This window comes from Mustela putorius, unplaced genomic scaffold (genome assembly GCF_011764305.1).
Source record: "Mustela putorius furo isolate JIRA1106 unplaced genomic scaffold, ASM1176430v1.1 tig00000450_pilon_pilon_pilon, whole genome shotgun sequence".
Lineage (NCBI taxonomy): Eukaryota > Metazoa > Chordata > Mammalia > Carnivora > Mustelidae > Mustela > Mustela putorius.
In genome coordinates, this window is record NW_025421385.1 from 18,862,207 (window position 1) to 18,881,613 (window position 19,407).

Sequence of the window (19,407 nt, forward strand, 5' to 3'; positions counted from 1 at the left end):
GCATTGGAAAGTTTAATAATTACTAGATAAATTGTTCTCTAGAAGGTCTGATAATTTACACTCTGACCAAATAAATATGTGAATGCTTTTCTCTCACTAACAGAAATCAAACTATTAATTTTCATGGTCTCATTCTGATTTTTACGGTAACTGTGAAATAGCAGAACAGATTAGAAAAATTGCTAATGGTCACAAATCTAGAAAGTAACAAGAGTGGGGGTCAAGTTTCTGACCAGCCACATATTTCTTTTATATCACACACTTCTTACCATCTTGCTGTTGATGGCGGCAATTCCAAGAAAGCCATCAGGAAAGAACCTGAGTGGGAATTCTAGTACACCACATCCTGACTCATGTCGGTGTGACTAGCAGTGCCCTGGCCTCCGGCCATTGGTGGGTGGCACAATTCTAGTGTTCTGAGAAAAAGGCTATGTTGTCATACTGCTTGTCCAGGCCAGCCCCGAAGCCAATAGAAAAGGGAGGAGGAAAGAAGCAGTTGAGGGTCATCAAATTATAGATCTTGTAATATGACCCTAAACCTTTTTGAGTCTTATATTATGATTAAAATAACCCAGGCCATCAATCTGATCTGAAGATTTTTAATTGGTAAGTTTATTTTTATTTATTTTTCTAATTGTAAGATGCATACAAACAGAATCCTATTTTTGTTTTCATGTATACAAACACTCAAGTATCCAAGTTCTCATAAGTAAAAGAAAGAAGACGTGGTGAACGAGAAATTGCCTTTTGGATAGAAGGAGGTAAAAGTGGGATTTTTCTTGATATTCTACAGTTAGGTAAACATTTAATTCAAGTTTAAAGAAACAAAAAGAACAATGCGTTCAATCATGGGTTTGCAAAGTTGTAGAAACTGTTTGGCTATAGAACAATGTAGAAAACTGTTACGCAAAGGGACGAGTGATATTTATGAAGGGTTAATAAGCCAGTGGGACTAGTAGGCACTGTGGAGGTAGTAAGGCGACCAGTTACAAGCTCTGTCTTTAGGAATATCTTGTGCAGTGACAAGAAGAGTGCTCCAGGAAGCTTTCTTGACCATGAGACTTGTCTTGTTTCAGGTGTTCTCGTCTGTGTTTCAGTGTTGCTTTGTTCTCCAGTCATGAGAGCTACATCATAAATCATCTGTCTGTTGTGCCCATTGGATGATGAGCTCCCAGAGGGCAAGAACTGTACTCTGCTGTGTACTGTCTTCACCATGAGAGGCTGTGTAGAAAAAAGAATGTGGGAACTTAATAGGTAGAACCAAATTATAATATAGGAAACATAGCATCATATTTAATCATTTTGGGGTAATAATTCTGTTTTGGTTATTATATTCACTGCCTCTCAACAAATTTGGGCCATCCTCTTCAAATTGATTAAAGAAATTTATATTACATTAATAAATTTCAGTTTTTTGTTTTTAAGATTTTATTTATTTATTTGACAGAGAGATCGCAAGTAGGCAGAAGGGCAGGCAGAGAGAGAGGAGGAAGCAGGCTCCCCACTGAGCGGAGAGCCCGATGAGGCTCCATCCCAGGACTCTGGGATCATGACCTGAGCCAAAGGTAGAGACTTTAACCCATTAAACCACCCAGGTGCCCCAATAAATTTCAGTTTTTATTAATTTTTCAAACTTGGGCAAATTATTTAATCTATGACCTCCATTTTTCTCATTTGCGAAGGAAAAGTGTTAGGTTAGACCAATAATTCTCAACTGACGTTGGTGAGACCAATCCTGGTATTCAGAGATGGGAAAGGATACATCAGAATATTCATTAGGATATTTGTGGTTTGAGAAAACATTCTCAGTATCATTATATAATTTTATATTTGGAAAAGAAAATGAAAGGCCCTTTATTTCTGTAGTACTAAACAGTAGAGAAAAAGTTCTGGAAAATGTTGACTGCCAAATTTCACAGAGGTTGGGGGCCAACTCTTTTTTGGGGAGTGTATTAGAATCTCTAGGGCAGGTGTGGGAGGGACCGTAATGTACATTATTTTGTGTTTTTCAATGAATCCGATAAAGGTGAGAGACACTGCGTTAATATGAAGAAGCTCTAATCCCCTAGGATTTCATCATGGCTGACATATACCCTGTTTTTCTTGGAATTTACTGAAAAGTTCAATCACTTTTTTTTTTTAAACATCTTATTTTGAAGGCAAAACTATAGGTCACATTGAGAAGAGCCTCAGAAAAATAAAGAAGATAAGAAAAACAGTCAGACAGAGTTACTAAAGTATCCATGTGTAGAAGTTGTTACTCCATCACTTCACGGGCTTGCCCTCATGCTTACGGGCCAGGCTGATAGTTGAATTACGGGCCAGGCTGATAGTTGAATTTAATTGTAGTTTAGAAGATTCTGTGAGAGAGTTGAAACACAGCACAGCATGTCTGGGTGAATAGTTGTTGTCTTTGAGGGACTAGAGACTGCTCTCATGGTGCTTGGGGTCTCTACTTGAAGGCTGTTTTTTTTTAAGGGTTAATTCTTTGCTGTTTGGTGTCTGAATGACATCTCCATACAATAAAATGTTTCCAGGTTACAACCTGCATGATTTTCTTTTTTTTTCTTTTTTTTTAAAGATTTTATTTATTTATCTGATAGATACAGATCACAAGTAGGCAGAGAGGCAGGCGGAGAGAGAGAAGGGAGGAAGCAGGCTCCCTGCTGAGCAGAGAGCCCGATGCGGGGCTCGATCCCAGGACCCTGGAATCATGACTTGAGCTGAAGGTAGAGGCTTTAACCCACCGAGCCACCCAGGTGCCCCGTGCATGATTTTCAAATACCTTTCCCATCATGAGTAATCCATAACCACAACAAAAATATAAAATGATTTGAGATGCCCAATACAAATTTTTTTAAAAATAGGTTGGAATGTCACCCCATCATAGCAGTTGATACACAATTCACTTCTTGTCATCTCCTCTACTCTGGGGTTTGCCTAGCCTGGCTAGTGGTGGGGACAGCTGAGCTGTTTACACTCTGTAACTGTTGGACACCTGGTCCAAGCTCTTCAGCCCCTCTGGAACCTCAATGACATGGTCACACTCCCATTGTCCCACGAGTCAACTGAGCCATGACATTTTTCCCTTGACTTTTGGCCAACCTGGGCTACTTTTACCCTTTATTTTGCTTGTGTGTATATCAGATATACAGAAGCAGAAAACATTTGTCCTGTTTTGTGGTATTTTTAGCTCTGATTCTAAACCACCACATAGCTTTAGACTAAGTTAGGGTGTTGCTAAATTTTAAGCATAGTTTACAGATTTAGAGTAGCAAGTCTTAAGTTTGATTTTTAGACTTAATCTTAAGTACTTTAAGTACCAACTCTGTGAGTTCAGAAGTCCAGCTCTTCTGAAGAACAGATGTCAAGGAGGGATTAGATGGGGAAAAACTCCCTTCCCAGGGGGAAAGACTTGTGAAGGAAAAAACGGGTGGCGGACATGAATAGGCAAGCAGCAGCTTCAGGAGAGAAGGAGAATTGGGCTGGAAGCAGCCTCAGAGCACAGCGCAGTTCTGAGAAAGTCTCTGCTAGGCCAGTAGGAATCCCCAAGCTCCTCAAGCTCACTTCCCATCGGAGGAGTCCTCTGTCAGGCAGAAGTGGCCCAGACTTACTATTCCTATTGTGTTCTCATTGTCTGGGAGCAGCAAATGGGAAGTAGATCTAACCTGAATGCTGCAGTGGGTCCTTAGTTAATGGCAGTTTGAGGCTGTCAGAGAGCTATGTTCCCTGCTGCAGATCTTCTGGAAGGGAGGGCTGAAAGAGGTAGCTCCATGGCCCCGAAGTGCCCAACCATGTGACCTTAAATCCTTAGGATCCTCAGGAGAACTTTCCAGAGTTTATGGGCATGTTCCCCTCTGTTCTCCACTCCCACGTCCAGCCCAACTAATGGTAATTCATTCCATTCTTACACTCTCAGTCCCCTCCGAACCAGTGTAGGTAGGGAAATTTCTCCTTTGGAGGTTCACTGTTTTTTGGTTTTTATTTCATTGCCAGTAAATCCACTCCTTAAAAAAATCTGAATTCTACATGCATTTTGGGGACGAAATTCCTAGCGCTTTGTTAAATACAGAAGACACAATATAAATAAGACGTGGGTCCATACCCTAGAGACGTATGTACGTCTCAGCAGAAATTTTAACAATTTGTGATAAAGAGAGGAACAGACTGGGCACAGAAGGGGTCCTTCCTGACCAGCCTGGGCAAAGTCTGAGCAGAGTCTTGAAGGACAAATACAACTTACTCGGACAAAAAAATGCAGTCAGAGGCAAATCTAGGCAGAAACAAGAAAGTATGAGGAATGGACTATACAAAATGGAGTGTTCCTAGAAGATAAAGGGTCAGGCTTAGAGGTAGGCAGGATCCAGATCTATGTGTGGGAACTTGTACTTCATGGTGTTAGCCATGGTCACAGGTGCTTTTCACAAAGGCAGAGGATTTGGGTGAGTGAGATGAGAGAACTGTAGAAAGCCAGTGCCTATTGGATATTTATTTCCATCCATTCACTGATATTTTTGTGAGAGGAAAAGAATCCTGGGGAAAGACGGACTTAACATTGAAAAACGTGGGTTCCAATCACAGCCTCACGGCTTCCTGCGGTCTAGACTAGCCACGTAATTCCAGAAACAAGTTTCTGTTATTTATAAATGGAAAATAATGACACTGGGCCTGACCCCTATGGAACTATTGAGAGGATCAAATGAGCTGAGTCAAGACTTTCTGAACGCATTTTGCAAACTTCCAGCCTGTAAAAATGAAGGGACTATATCACCCATACCATGCTCAGGAAATAAAAGCACCTGGGAAAACCCACAGAATGTGATTTTGTAAGAAGTTGCTCAGCCTTCAGGGGAGAAAATGCCTGGCTCAACACTGGCCAAGAGGAACAGGTCTGGGAAATTACGACACAAGGTAAAGCAAGATCACGGGGTTCTTAATTGTCATTCTCATTGTTTACCCTTCCTCACCACAGGTGGTTCTGAAATGAGAGGAAGTTCATGCAGGGAGGACTAATGAGGCAGAAGAGATGGCTCAGACTTACTGGATAGAACAAATAGAAACTGAAACACTTTAATGTGGGGAAGGTGGTAGGCTAGACAAGGGGTATGTGAGTAGGCATTCATAAAAGGATGAGAAACAAGTTCAGCTGTACCAGAAAACGTCCTAACTTTCTAGGAGTACCGTGGGATCCCTGTCTCCTCCTATTCCCAGGGAGAAATACTGTATATTATCAAATTAATGATATTTGCCCTTTTACTTCTCTTCTGGAAAAATTAAAAAAAAAAAATCCTTCCCTCATTAACTTGGTTTTGTTGATGATTTCTTTAATTTTCAGGGAAAAAACTTCTGAAAATATAACCAATACACTCATCGTTGGTGAGACTCAGAGGCGAGGCCCTATACACAGATTATCAATACATGTATAAAGGTATGGAATATCTCCATGTAAAGAATCCCATTATAGAGACTATTCCTAGAATAGCATTATTTTCCTAAAAAAGTTATCTGTTCCATGAAGAAAAAAAAAATTTTATAGAGGAATCAACCTAGAAATCTTGGTGTGTCAGCTTAGACAACTGGTTGATTCATAAAAGGGACTTGCTGTCGAAAATGCTCATTATTTTCTCTTGAGTTCTTGTATGTTAGGTTGATCTTTGTCATCTTAAAAAACCAAACCAAAACAAAAACTAAGGGACTTTTTAAAGCTTATCGTATGTCCTATGAGAGACATGGACTTTTGGAAAAGAATTCCCCAAAGAAGATGGTTGCTGATATTAGAAATTGATTGACCTAATGCCAACACCAACCACTGTGGGCTCTTTTTAACTAAGTTTTTGAGGACAGAAAGGAAAAAGCCATTGGAGTTTAATTTTGAGGACCACCTGGCTCTATTATAGAAAGGCAAATATTTGTTTTCTTTTGCTGTGTAACAAATTACCCAGATTTGGTAGCTTAAAATAACATCATTTGTTGGCTCACAATTTCTGCAGAGCGTAAGTATGAGCATGGAGTAGCTGGATCCTCTCTGCTCAGGGCTTCCCAAGGCTGAAATGAAGATGTTGGCCAGCACTATACTTTCATCAGGGTTGTCTTCCAAGCTCACACCCTGGTTGTTGGAATTCAGTTGCCTGCAGTTGCAGGAGTGAGCTCCTTGTTCCTTTGCTGGGGTCATTCATTGCTGGTAGAGGCTCCTTGCCATTCTCTGCCCCGTGGTGCTATCTGTAACATGGCAGTTTGCTCCTTCAAGGCCAATAGGAGACTGTCTCTTAGCTTCGAATGTCTGACTTCTTGAAGGGCTCACTGAATTAGGTCAGACCCACCCAGTATAACTCCCTTTGGATTAATTCCCAGTCAACTGACTGGAGATTTTAATTACATTTTCAAGGTCCCTTTTTGTCATATGATAGTACGTCACTGTGGAAGTGATATCCCATCATATTTACAAGCTTTGCTTACACTCAAGGAAAGGGTATTGTACTGGGCATTTAATCAGGGAGCACGAATCTTGCGGGCCATCTCAGAATCCTGTACCATCATGTACCATTTAGAAGCAGAGGTAATCGAGGTGAGGTAGTATTCACATGCTGGGAGATCGCACCTTTCAGCAAGCACAGTGGCAAAGACGGTCCTTCCAGGATAGCATGAGAGGGTTTCCTCCAGTTTCCTACTGCTTCATGTGCCAACCCATGGGCAGCAACACGGGTGTTTTTGCTAGAACAACTAATGTGGTTGAGTATTTTTTTTGGCCCACTTCTTCCTGCATTTTCCTTGGAAGTATTCAAGACTGGTTCTTTTGTCCTCCTTTAGATGGTATAAGCTGATCATTAGAGCAAGTCCCTTTCTGCCTTAACTAGCTATAGTGAGTACTTTTACTTGCAACATAAAGCCTTGATTGACACAAGAGGCTCATAAATGACCTCTTTATATGTCCATTCAATGTGTACAAATCTGCATTGCCTTTATAGATTCATAATACATGGAAGCAGAAAGAACACGTCTAGTTCTATAGCTTTTTTCGACCATATTCTATAGAACACTTGCAATAGAGTCCAGGATAGGAACCCTTTTTTGGGGGTGAAAAGTGTTCAGTGGTCTTGCCAGCTTGGGATTCACTAGATACTCTTGGAGCAAACAATACTCATTGTGCTGCAAAGCCTCAGGGAGATCCTATAGAATAGAAACCCCAAAACAAACCAAAACCCCCAAACCTCTCTGAATACAAACAGGGTTCCCAAACTGAGGCCCAGAAAAACAATTTACGAAAGCCTACTGCTGCATTAGTAGTAGAGTGAAGGTTTAAAACTAAGCTCCCTAGGCTTTCTAAGTTCCAGAAACATTAAACTTATTTCTTATTCCCTACATCCTTGAGAGGTAAGCTTCAATGAACACAAACAACATCAAGAGAAAGAAAATAATATCTAAATAGCTCCAGCAAATATATTAATGACGTCTCCATGGAACCTGTGGTGTCTCTTTGACAAGCTTGGAATCCCAGCCATGTCTGCTCACACACCACCCCGTAGAAGAGAAGACAGCCCAGAGAGAGGACCCGGGGCAGACGTATCCTCACCTCTCTGTTATCCACACCATAGGGTTTCCTGGGTGTAAGGCCGAAGGCTCTTAGACACCAGGAAAAAGGAGCTTGTGAAATTAGTCTCTAGGACATTTCGATAATACATTTGATAGCAGTTATCTTCCGAGCAGACATTTTGGGCTTAGGGCTTGATAGAAAATGAAATCATTTAAAAATAAGTCCAAAACTAAAATGAAAAAAAAAAAAAAAGTATTCAGGTCACTGCGAAAGGCAATACAGATCGTGTGTATAATAGAAACCTGATTCTTGGATCAGAACACTTGCAAGCGAATGCCTGTCCTGCATTCCATAACGTAAATCGCATCCCTGCACATCTGACCAAGACGTAAGAGGTTCCAAGAGGTGCATATTTTCAGCATGAAAACAAGGAGCCATTCGTGTTCCAAGCACAGCGTATGGTCAGCTGGCTGGCCTGACACACCTTGGCATTTATTGTTCCCCAAGGCCACATGGTTAGGCCTCCCAGAGGCCAGGGGCGGATGTGGACGTGCTGAAGCCGCTGCACACGCTGAATCTCCACTTGGCTCTTTTTGGAAGGAGCTAAGAGGACATAAAGGATCCGGATCCCACCACCCTTTTATTATTGAGAAATGACCCCACCCCCCCGCGACCCCAGGGCAGAGAGGGGTGGAATCACAGATGATTCGACTTCGTGCATTCTCTCCTGGTGCTTCCCCCTCCAACGCCCCCACCAATTGCGTTCAGAAAGGACCGGTGCACGGTTGAAAACGCAAACCAAAACCCAGCAAACTATCCTCCGAGCAATGTTTGTTTCATAGCCACTCAACCCTTGGAGAGGGGGGTACGAAATGGTAAATAAACTATTTAGTCATAAAGGGACTCAAACCACAGCATAGACCCACCACAAGCCTCTGGGAGCATTTCCACGTATGTGCATGTTCTCTGGGGTTTAGGGTATCTCCCAGAGCTCCCACTAAGTCATGACTGGGCAGCACCCTGTGGAAGGCTCCTGGCTTTGTGGGGTTGCATTTATTGTGCCAGAGGCATCAGGAAATCATAATTTAGGATTTTTTTTTTTTTTAAATAGTCTCAGGCAGTTTCATTCTTCTTACATGCTTGGTGTTCAGTAGCCATCTTTGGCCTTTTTGGTTTCACAGTTGAGCCCCTACCGAATGCTTTCACACCAAGACTGTTAGCCCAATGGAAGTTGGCTGTGTGGATACTCTTGAGGACCACAAGAGGTCTTGTTTCTTTAAAAAACAAAACCAAACAAAACAAACCATTAAGGTAAGAATCCAAGGAATGGGATGTATTTCAGCTTCTTTTTTTTTTTTTTTTTTTAAGATTTTTTTCAGGGGTGCCTGGGTGGCTCAGTGGGTTAAAGCCTCTGCCTTCCACTCAGGTCATGATCCCAGGGTCTTGGGATCAAGCCCTGCATCAGGCTCTCTGCTTGGGGAGGAGCCTGCTTCCTCCTCTCTCTCTCTCTGCCTGGCTCTCTGCCTACTCGTGATCTCTGTCTGTCAGATAAATAAATAAAATCTTCAAGACTTTTTTCATTTATTTATTTGAGAGAGAGAGGGAAAGCAGAAGCAGAGGGAGGGGCAGGGGGAGAAGCAGCTTCCCTCAGGAGCCAAGGCCGCCGGGTCTCAGGTCCTGGGATCCTGACCCAAGCTGAAGGCAGAGGCTTAACTGACTGAGCAGCCCAGGCGCCCCCGTATTTCAGCTTCTAACTATGATTCTGGAGGCATGCTTATGGAAGAGCAAAATAATTGGCAAAAATCATTTTTGAGCTCAAAATGTTGGTATATTTGTTGATCGAGAAGTAAAATCAGGTTGTAAATAACTTCTGTCACTGGCCCTGGAAACTGGGCTCAAGCTATATTTAGTCTGTAATTAACAATGAATATTTTAAGTAGAAAAATTAAAAATATGATCACTCCCCATGCTTTGTTGGATCATCCGCAATGAGGACAGTCCTCCTGTAGCCGAGAACATGCACGCTGGACACAGATGGATGTATCTGTTCCTCTGTTTTAGCAAAGGGACAAGATATTTGCATGAAGAATATCCAGAAAATTCTCATTGCACAAGCCGGTTGCTGTCTGCATAATGCTTCTGTCTATCAGTGGCCACAGAAGGTCTCTAGTAAGTGTCTGATAGGCTATCTACTTTGGAGCTCATTGGTTAGAACATTCTTTATTGTAAGAAATATGGACTCACTTCCTCCTGGCAATTATTTATGCTAAATTTATATTTTAAAATGCTGCTTTGAGACAATAAGTTTTCCCGGCTTGAGGTGGGGCAGGCGACCATATTTCCATTCCTCCTCTTTCTTTTATCTAAGGACCTGAATTTGTTTCAATCTACCAAAACAAAATAAAATTGCTTCCTTTAAAATTCTTGATTTCCTATGATCTGAGGACCAAAAGAAAGATGTGTTAAGGGTTCCCAGTAGAATGAATTGGGATTTTCCCCTTCACGGCAGCAGACAAGGGATTTCAGTTCAAACTCGAGGAAGAAGACTAGAGATGGTGAGAGCGTGGATAAATTTTTGAATTATTTTTTCTTCTTTTATCTGCTGTCACTTTAAATGACTGTCTTCCTGGTCCAAAGCAGGCATACCTGCTAAGGATTTCAAATGAGTATACAAACAATTTTATCTGATCCTGTAAGGGACATATTTTCGATAAGGGAATGGGGAGAGGTGATATCTCCATTTCAAAGGAGCCGGCAGTGGGCGGGAGAGAGTAGGCTAGTTGGAACTTTCAAGGAAATTCTCATAAAGTGCACTGTTAGGCTTCAGGGGGTGCCTCGAGGCTGTACTTTGGCCTCTTCACTGCTGGTCTAACAGGTGAGGCCCTAGATGCAAATATTTGGTTTGACCCTTTCTTACTGTCAACACTGCAGCCCTTAGCATGATGGAAAGTATAGAGTTTATAGGTGTTTGTACAGACATTATCAAAATAATTGTAAATTCTTCTTTCTTGTTATTTCTGAAAGATTACTAGTCTCGCTGGTATTTTAGGGAAGGGGTTTGGTGAAGGTGGGTGACCAGGGGGTTCAAGAATGACAAATGTCAACAGTACAAATGGATTCCAGGGCTCGGGTTTCAATTCAGACGCAAAGTTAGAGCTTGGGACAGTGGCCTAGTGAATCCAAAGTTCACATCTGCACAGGCAAGGCAACTCTCCGGAGACCATGTAAGAATTGCCCAAGCTCCCCACTTTGTATAGATCCACTCGAATACTCATATTTGAGTATTATAATGTAGCTACATTACCCACATGAGCATGTTTAAATCTGGAAATCGGTTTGTTGAGAGGCAGTAGCAAAGTGGGGAGTGGAGAAAGAAGATAAAGTAGGGAAAATCTGGCAAGATACCCGCATGAGGGAAAATAAAGAGCAAAGCCCTAGAACAAACTAATAAACCAAATGAAACAAACACGGAATTAAATACATTGCAAAGAACAGAATTCCATCGGAGCAGTGTGGTTCTTGTAGCACAGAAACAGTGAGGTGGAAGACTTGGGTAGACACGATCAAGTCTAGTTCATACTCGGGTGTCAAAGTATTATCTGCAAATGTAGATTCCCCAGGGAATCAGAAAGCTGGAGGATAAGACAGAAAGTTTAATAAATAAAATTAATCAGTTCTGCAGTCTACTTGGGAGCTACCTTGGACTATGCTGTAGAAAAAACAACAACAACAACAAAATTGACAAATATATTGAATTTTGGGTGTGCAGCATTTTGACCTGGCCTGTTCTGGAAATCATGGAATGAGGTGTGCCCCTTTAGAACAGAACGTATCGGAATATTTGATTAATGGTTTGGGGAGGTGCAAGGGCTTATTATACTCCCACTCCATTTCTGTGCAGCTGAAATTGATTCAAAAAAACGTATTCAAAATTTACAAGTTCAAAAAAATTATTCAAACTGTAGGAAGGAGACACACGTTGAGAGGTAGATATGGAGATTCACGTTGAAGGATAGCTATGGGCTTCACTCCTGACCTTGCTCTCTATTCAGGAATTGGGAGCATTTAAAGGTTGCCCTTGTATCCGGCTTCGCCTGTAGTGTCCCCCTGCCTGGTCTACACGGAGGTGAGTCATTGTGCCTAGAAGTGTCAAACCCCCAAAATACCTCCCCCCGCTAGGAAATGGATTCTGATTATCTTATGAAAATGAGTGGCAGCAATTGTCTTTCGTGTTTCTCAGTAGTTGTGCACTGAGTTCAAATAACAAGTTAAAATTTTATTATGGACTTAACAAACTGTTTTGAATATTTAAAGGCAAGACATTAAAAATCAGGTAGAATCATTAGGAAATCATAGCTGCCTATGCAGGGTATACCATATGCTAAAAGGGAAAAGAAAAATAAATAGTGCTAAGTTGTTTTCATAGTAATTTGGGAAACGAAATTAAAGTAAAAAGGCATTGCCCAAGGTTTCTGTTTGTTTTTTCTTCCTGTGTCTCTAACTTTTATCTTAAATCTAACAAATGACCGAATGGATTTGTCCAGAGGCAGTGACAACGTGGGGAGTGAGAAGGAAGTGTAGAAAAGCTGGCAAGGAATCAGCTAAAGGAAAAACAAAAAGGAAAAGTCATAACGAACAAGCTGAACTACACACATTTAAAATAATAAAACTGCATCCAAGTTGATGTGATACTGAAGAACCCAATGAAATCAAAGTTGCAGGCCTAACTTGTTTTGCTTAAGTACAGAAATTAGTTAAGGTGCAAATGATCTGACATGCTCTCTGAACTCTAGCTGAATTCTTAATTTTATGTCAGCTTTAGCTCTTGTTTAGTTTAATAAATATTAATTGAGCACCTGCTGTGCTCCCAACACAGCCAGAAACTGAAGACCACGTGTAAGCACTGGAGGAATTACAGTGTAGTTGGGAAGACGGCAAGGAAGCAGACACTCCGACGTAAATAAAACAGGCGGCAATAAGATAAAAACATGCAATAGAAATGATTGCTAATTAAAGAAAGAATTCTTGTTTAAATCCAATTAAAAGAGGTAAATGACCACAGACAGGATGAACTAGGATTCTGGAAACAGCAAAAGGGAGTTGTGAGTCCCGAAGCTCTCTACTTGTCTTGCAACTGAGCGAATGATTTGTAAAAGATTCATTATGTATAAAATACAGGCATTAAAATACATACATCATATTGTAATTTTGAAGCTCAACCTCTGCTACATATTAATTATCATTATTATATTCAGTTATTAGTTATTGAACCAATACTATTTTGCCATATGTGTGGAAAACCATGGAAAATAGTTAGATCCAAGCAGATCATAGAATGTTTTAACTTTAAATGCTGTGGTTTTGTGAAATATACGTTTGGTCTTCCAAAATATCCAGATGTTTGGCTTTTGCAAGAAAAATTATTGCCTGTGTTTTTCTCTTTTCATTCAGATGCTTTGACATTATATAACTCTCATGTTTTTGTTGTCAAGATGTGATTAGAACCTTCTAAATTACCGTCTGTGGTGTCCCGTGTTGTTTGTGCCTACATTAGATCTGACATCACACATTTAATAATCACTTCAGAGTTTTTACAATTTTGGTATTGTATAAAATTTGATGCCAGAGCCTTTATCACAGATGCATTCAATAAGAAAAAGCTTATGAGAAATTCTCATCCATATATTAGTCATCTCCCATCAATGTGGTTCTTCCTGATACACTTAATCTTTGTCTACTGTAGGCTGTACAGTTAAAGCACCTTTGGCAAGGTCACTGCCATGCTGATTTCATTAAGAATTAGGGTATGTCAGAGTCTGGCCGGCTACTCAGCCTCACTCGGTACCTCCTCTCACAGACAATGGACTTGTTTTGCCTCCCCTGAGCACCTCCAGGTATAGTTGGGTCTTTCCTGGTCCAAACCAACCACATCTTAAGGGCCTCTCCCAACTTGTCTCCAGCCCCAGGGACCAGCACCTTTGCTTTCTGTTTTTCTCTTTTTAATCTGAGCATCCTTCTCACATCAGTCTTTATGTCCAAAGCTTTATCATTTCGTGTTCTTTCTCAGATTCTATAGGAAACACACCCATATCTCCCAAATTTGTTAACTTGATTTTATTCTCCCAAACTTTTAAGGACTCATTTTGTCTGAGAAAAACTTTTGGAGTCTTCCTTGTCCCTTTGGTCTGACTCATCAGTGGAATCTCCCTGTCTTTCCTTGCCTTCCTGTTCGAGTCTTGTGGAAGCCCACCAGGAATCTTCATAACTTCTTGTGGACTCTGAGGCTTACAAAAGTGTTGGGCTTACTTCCTCATTTCGGTGATCACTGAACTAACCCAGCAAAGAACCAGAATTTTGAGCAGCTGCCATTCGAATGGTTTCTGAACCAAAGTCTGAGTGATACTGCTTACCCTTCAGAGATCATACTCACCACTTGGCCCCAGCGTCTCCCCCTTCCGCATCAAGAGCCTTTCCAGTTTCCCTTTGCATCTTCCTTCTCTACTGTGCCGCCGATCACCACATTCTCAATTCTCTTATCACTTTCATTGGTCACAGGACCTTTTCCCAAGGCCACACTAAGAGGTTAATAGTGGTTTGCTGGGTTTCCCTGCCAAGGAGTCTTTTAAAAACAAATATAGACTTTTTTTTAGATGGAAAAAGAAGTGAACACACCTTTAAAGCAAAAAACAGGTAAAGGACCAATACTGTCCTTCTACATAGGAGAATTTTGCACATGGGGACCTCAATATGGAGAGTGCATGTGAGGGCATTAGTGATTTCCTGTCCTCAGATAATACCCCATACCCAGGCCTGTATTTTTTTTTTTAATTAGTTGTGCCAAATATTTTGTTGTGTTTCTGATAGTCACTCTTCATCTGAAAATTCAAGTACTCACCATGCCCAAGCATCTCTATTCAGCTCCGTCTCTTCTCCTAGCACTCCCTAAAGATCTGGTTTTGAGTTCTGTAGACAGCCCTTGACCCTGCATTGCATAAGTACCCTGAAGGGAAAGATGTTCTCTCCCCTTCACATAACCTTGTTCTCTTCTAGAGAAACAGCTCTGCAAGATTACCCACACTTGAGGGAAAACAACATTACCAAGGAGACGATATTTAGTTGTTCCTTTAAAATCCAGTGGGCAGTGATCCAAAAACATTTGGCGAAATAGAAGGAACTTGTTATAAACCAGCCAACCAGTGGCCTAAATTCTTTTGCTTGATGATTTCTTCTGAGTGCATAGTTCAATTGCCTTAAGACCAATCATGTTATTAATGGGCTATTTAGGATTTTAACAAGATTATTTAGAGACTCAAAACCTTTCTGAGCTCATTTAATAGATGAGTTCTATTGTGACAGGCAAAGGGTAAGTTCAGTGATCCCAAAGTGAGGTGCATAGAGCCCTTGGTTTATTGTGGTATGAGGGAAATAGTTAAAATGAATAAGTGTATCTTTAAATATCATTTAAAAAAATTCATTTCTAAAATGCTTTATATTATTCATAATATATTAGTTGGCAGCACAGTTATGTAGTTTGTAGGTAAAAGCAGATATATTGGCGTAATTTTTTTTCTTAGTATTAAGCAGGGGAGATTAAATAGGGTGAAAGCTTCCTGATTAGGTAGCACCTTGCCTATCATACCCAGTCTTTCCAATCCATGCATTGTGTGAAGATGGGTTCTACAAGACTATTTCTCATGAAAACAATAGACCCATGAAAATCCAAAGTTTTCCTCTGAATTCCAACCACCTTGAGAGTCTCACATCAGTTTAGATAAAGTTGATGGCGATCCTTGTAAGAGAACATTGATTTTTAGGCCAGAGCACCTGCCTTTTTGCATACTCCTTCATGTCATGGCTGTGCAATACTCCTAGATACTGCTATAAGTGCTCACAAAGCAGGGGTTTGAGAAAGCCGGAGGAATGGAAGTCAAAATGATGATTAAGGGTGCTCATGTAGATTACCTGTGGTCTGTCCCCTCTGAGGGAGAAAAATTGGAGCCTGTTTTCCTCTGGACATCAGAAGAGAGGACCCTCCTGTGAGAGAAAATGTTGCCTGCTTTGAATTGGTAAGAAAAGGTGTTAAAGGCACAATTCCTGCCCGTTTCTCCAGAAATTTAGTAACTAAGGGACTCAGGTTGAAGGGAAGGAAAGAGAAGGCTTTTTTGTTTGTTTCGATTTTGTTTTTTTTCTTTTTCCTCCTACTGCATCAGCCTGCTTCTCCCTGCAGAGCAAAGCACACTCCAAGTTTGAAAACCTGTATATCTCTTTTCAAATCTCAGTAGGACCATGTCCCTGCTCTGTCACAAGCTCGCATGTGCCATTCCCATCTCCATCTAGGTGGCCAGCGGCTTCTGCACCCTGCCCTTCGTGGCTGTCTGGCTGGAAGTGCTTGCTTGAGCCTCAGTGCTTGAAGTACTTGGTAGGTGGTCTTGGATGAATTGCTTATTCTTCCTAATGGTAGATGGAGTAATAATTCCTCCCCACAAAGCTGGGTACGTTGTGTGCCATATAATTTAAGTATTATAAGAACCAACTCTCTTTTCTTCTTTTTATCCCCTCCCCTGGTTGGTTTAACCCATCAACTGCATGGTATCCCTTGACTACCTCTCTTCCTATTAGTATCTTACCTTTTGGGGCATCACTGGTCAGGAATCTTCTGGGGATCCCTTACCATGTAAATTCTTCCCCTTCTATTTTTCTTCCTCATCAGTGTTTTACCAAGAATTGGTCATGCACCACTAGTTGTACGGGATTAATAAGGATCACGTGAAATATGAAAGGGGAGGTGTGTGGTTCTGAGGTCTTTAGTAACTTCGGGAAATGCTAGGTCTGACAAAGGTGCCAGGTTTCTCCAACCACATGGGTGTGGCGTGGAGGACATCACCGCAGAGTTCTCCAAACTGCTTACTATGGAGTATAAAACCTTCTTTATGCAGTGGCTCATGGGCCTGGAGTTCTGTGGAACATACTCGAAGAAATATTTTATACTTATCCCACTACCATAAGGAAGAGGCTTCCATTCTCTCAATTTTTCACATCCAAAGACCTACTGTTTCCTAACATCAGCTGAAGACTAGTTAACACTGGTTGCATTTCATTATTCCAAGTATCTTCGCTGTAGTTCCTTAATCACAAACCACTACCCCGAGACCATACCCAACAGCCTCTCCTCAGACAAGGAGAGTTTAAAAAATTTTTTTCTCCTACATCAGTGCCATAAGGAACTTCTACTTTCGCTACCTTTATGACATTGAAGAAAGTAGAGAACAATACTCAGCCTAGATAACAGATCAATCTTCCTATCGCCCTTAGTAAGTTCCTAGGATTTTATAGATGCAGTTTGTAATTCTAACTTTCTATGCTTTGGATCACAAAATAACTCTTTGTTCAAATGAAACTTTTTTTTTTTTAAGATTTTATTTATTTATTTGACAGATAGAGATCACAAGTAGGCTGAGAGGTAGGCAGAGAGAGAGAGAGAGAGAGAGAGAGAGGAGGAGGCAGGCTCCCTGCTGAGCAGAGACCCTGATGTGGGGCTCGATCCCAGGACCCTGGGATCAGGACCCGAGTCGAGCAGAGTCTTTAACCCACTGAGCCACCCAGGCGCCCCTTCAAATGGAACGTTTTTAAGGACATCAAAGACCATATAGAAAAATATAATAGAAAGTAGATATATAGATATGCCAAAGCTTATAGCAACAAAGGAGAAAGGCTAGCCCAGTGTTGGCTGAAACCACAAGGGAATGTGTTTGTGGTGTCTATCGCTCATGTATTTCTGTTCTAGAATATGAGCTCTGATGTGGAGCAGTTTAACCCTTTCTTTGTGAAGTCTGCTGGTGTTTCTGGATGAGGAGGGTATGTCTTACACAAGCACTCCTCTGCCAGCTGGTTGCCTGTCAGGACAAGCTCAGGGGTGGCATTATCTGCATGTTGCTGATCATTGCCTCTTTGGGGCTGTAAGGACTCAGACCCAAGGAATGACTCAGAAAGCCAGGGGCCCATGTCGTTCTGCTCCGGGCTTGGCCGTGCAGCATAGCAGCGTCATGACTCCACTTGGCCCCGCTGCTCATCTGACTTTTGCCTCATCATCCGTTTGCCTCTCGAGCGGTGTCATAGGTGAGACTTGGCAATTCAGTGTCCTCGCCCCAGCTTCTCAGGCTCTCCACCTTTAGTTCCTGCTTGATCAGGGGCTAAGGACAACTGTATGATGAGTCACAGGCCCTACATCCTGGCAAGTAATCACTTTCCCACAGTAAGTGATGATTTATGCTGGGAAGGGGCGAAGAATGTGGAGTGGCTGTTTTTCCATCTAGCCTTTCTGCTCACAGAGGGTTGGCTAGGAAGGCTCTGGCTCCATTCACAAGGCCTTCTGAAACACCATCTTAAGAGTAGTTTCACCTTCTAAGCACGGGATCCTTACAGGCCTGGTCTCCACAGAGGACTGGAACATGACAATCCCGTATATTCTGTTAAAAAGGAAACACAACTTTGAAATTTCCTTCCTTTGACATGTGAGGACTAGGAATGCCTCCTGGAAGTGGAGAACCGGAGCGCCCCCAGCACAGACCCATTTTACAGATGAGAACACGGGGACTCAGAGAAGTTGCATGAATTACTCATTGCCACAAAACTGGTCGGTGACCAACATCTCGGGGCTGAAACTGGCTGATGTTAAGCTGCTGTCTTATCTGACGTTAAGCTTACCTGTACCGTGTCATAAAGGGAAGTCTGGGTATAAAGAAGATTGTGATTTGTGCCATGAGTCACTTCAATTAGTGGCAGAAGGGTCAGGGGGAGAAGCATGATCCCTGATATCAGATGGGTCTCGGTTTGAATCTTGGCCCTGGAACTGGGTGATGTTGGCTAATTTCCCACTTAATTTCTCGGAGTGTGTCTCCTCATCCATACAGATGAGAAGAGGGATAATAATATCTCTTTCACATCAACTGCTGGATGGATAAGTGATGAGGCATGCAGAGCTCAAGGCACATAGTAGGCTGTCCAGAAACAGAGGCTCTGATCGTTCTTTACTCCGGAGTGACGTGTGCCCTTCCTCTCTGCTCTTCCCTTTCAAAGCAGCACCTGCTACAGTTCACGCTACTTTTGAGTTCTGCCTTGTCAGACTCAGCATGGCTCGGTTTGTTTTCTCAAGCCACTGCTGAATTTCTTTTCCTTTGTGATTTGCATTTGGGTTGTCTCATTTCCCTGAAACGCTGTCACAAGCCAGGAGGTTGTTGCAGAACATGATCTGAAACCTCACTGGCCAGGGAAAGTCCCCTCCGAAAGAGGCATTTCCCCTCTTCTTGAGATTTACACTTCTCTTTCCCACTGTGCAGGCAGCCCCTCAGCCTGGCCAATGTCTGCCCCAGCGTTCTGCAGGCAGTTTGAACACAGTGGGAAGGTGAGGGTCCGGCCGTCTTTACTCCTGGTGTCTCCATTGCCCTGGATTCTGTCACTGTGCCTCCAGATCCCTTCGGCTTCCCCCCAAAGGCCTTTGTTATTGCTTCTCTTCCCTCTCCTCTCTGTGTCACCTTTCCCCGGTCACCAGGGCCAACTCTCAAAACCTCCAATGGAAATTTATAGGCTTCTGTGGTTCTTAGGGGGTTATTGGGCTCTGCATTTTTTGGGTCCTCACTTCCTTTATAGCTCACAGGGATTTCCTAAGAAGCCTCTTTCTTCTCTGCCCAGTAGTTTGGGCCGGTTCCCCCCCGCCCCCCACCTCACCCGAACAAGGGATTGCCATTTCGCAGCAAAGGCCCTCTTTTTTTTTTTTTTTTAAACATAGCTTCAGAAATACAATTCTCATGTTCAATCAGGTCTTGCAGTGAAAAAAAAAAAATTCTCCAGTCATTCTTGTGACATTTTTCTATGTTTTA

General features: G+C 42.0%; 1 long non-coding RNA gene across 1 annotated transcript; it reads left to right on the top strand.

The window, feature by feature from the left end:
- The first annotated feature begins 3,623 nt into the window (after nt 1-3,623).
- On the top strand, nt 3,624-8,837 carry LOC106005891. The gene is made up of 3 exons (XR_006606852.1): nt 3,624-4,911; nt 5,336-5,428; nt 8,713-8,837. It is a non-coding gene; the product is annotated as an uncharacterized LOC106005891 (long non-coding RNA).
- Nucleotides 8,838-19,407: the final 10,570 nt, after the last annotated feature.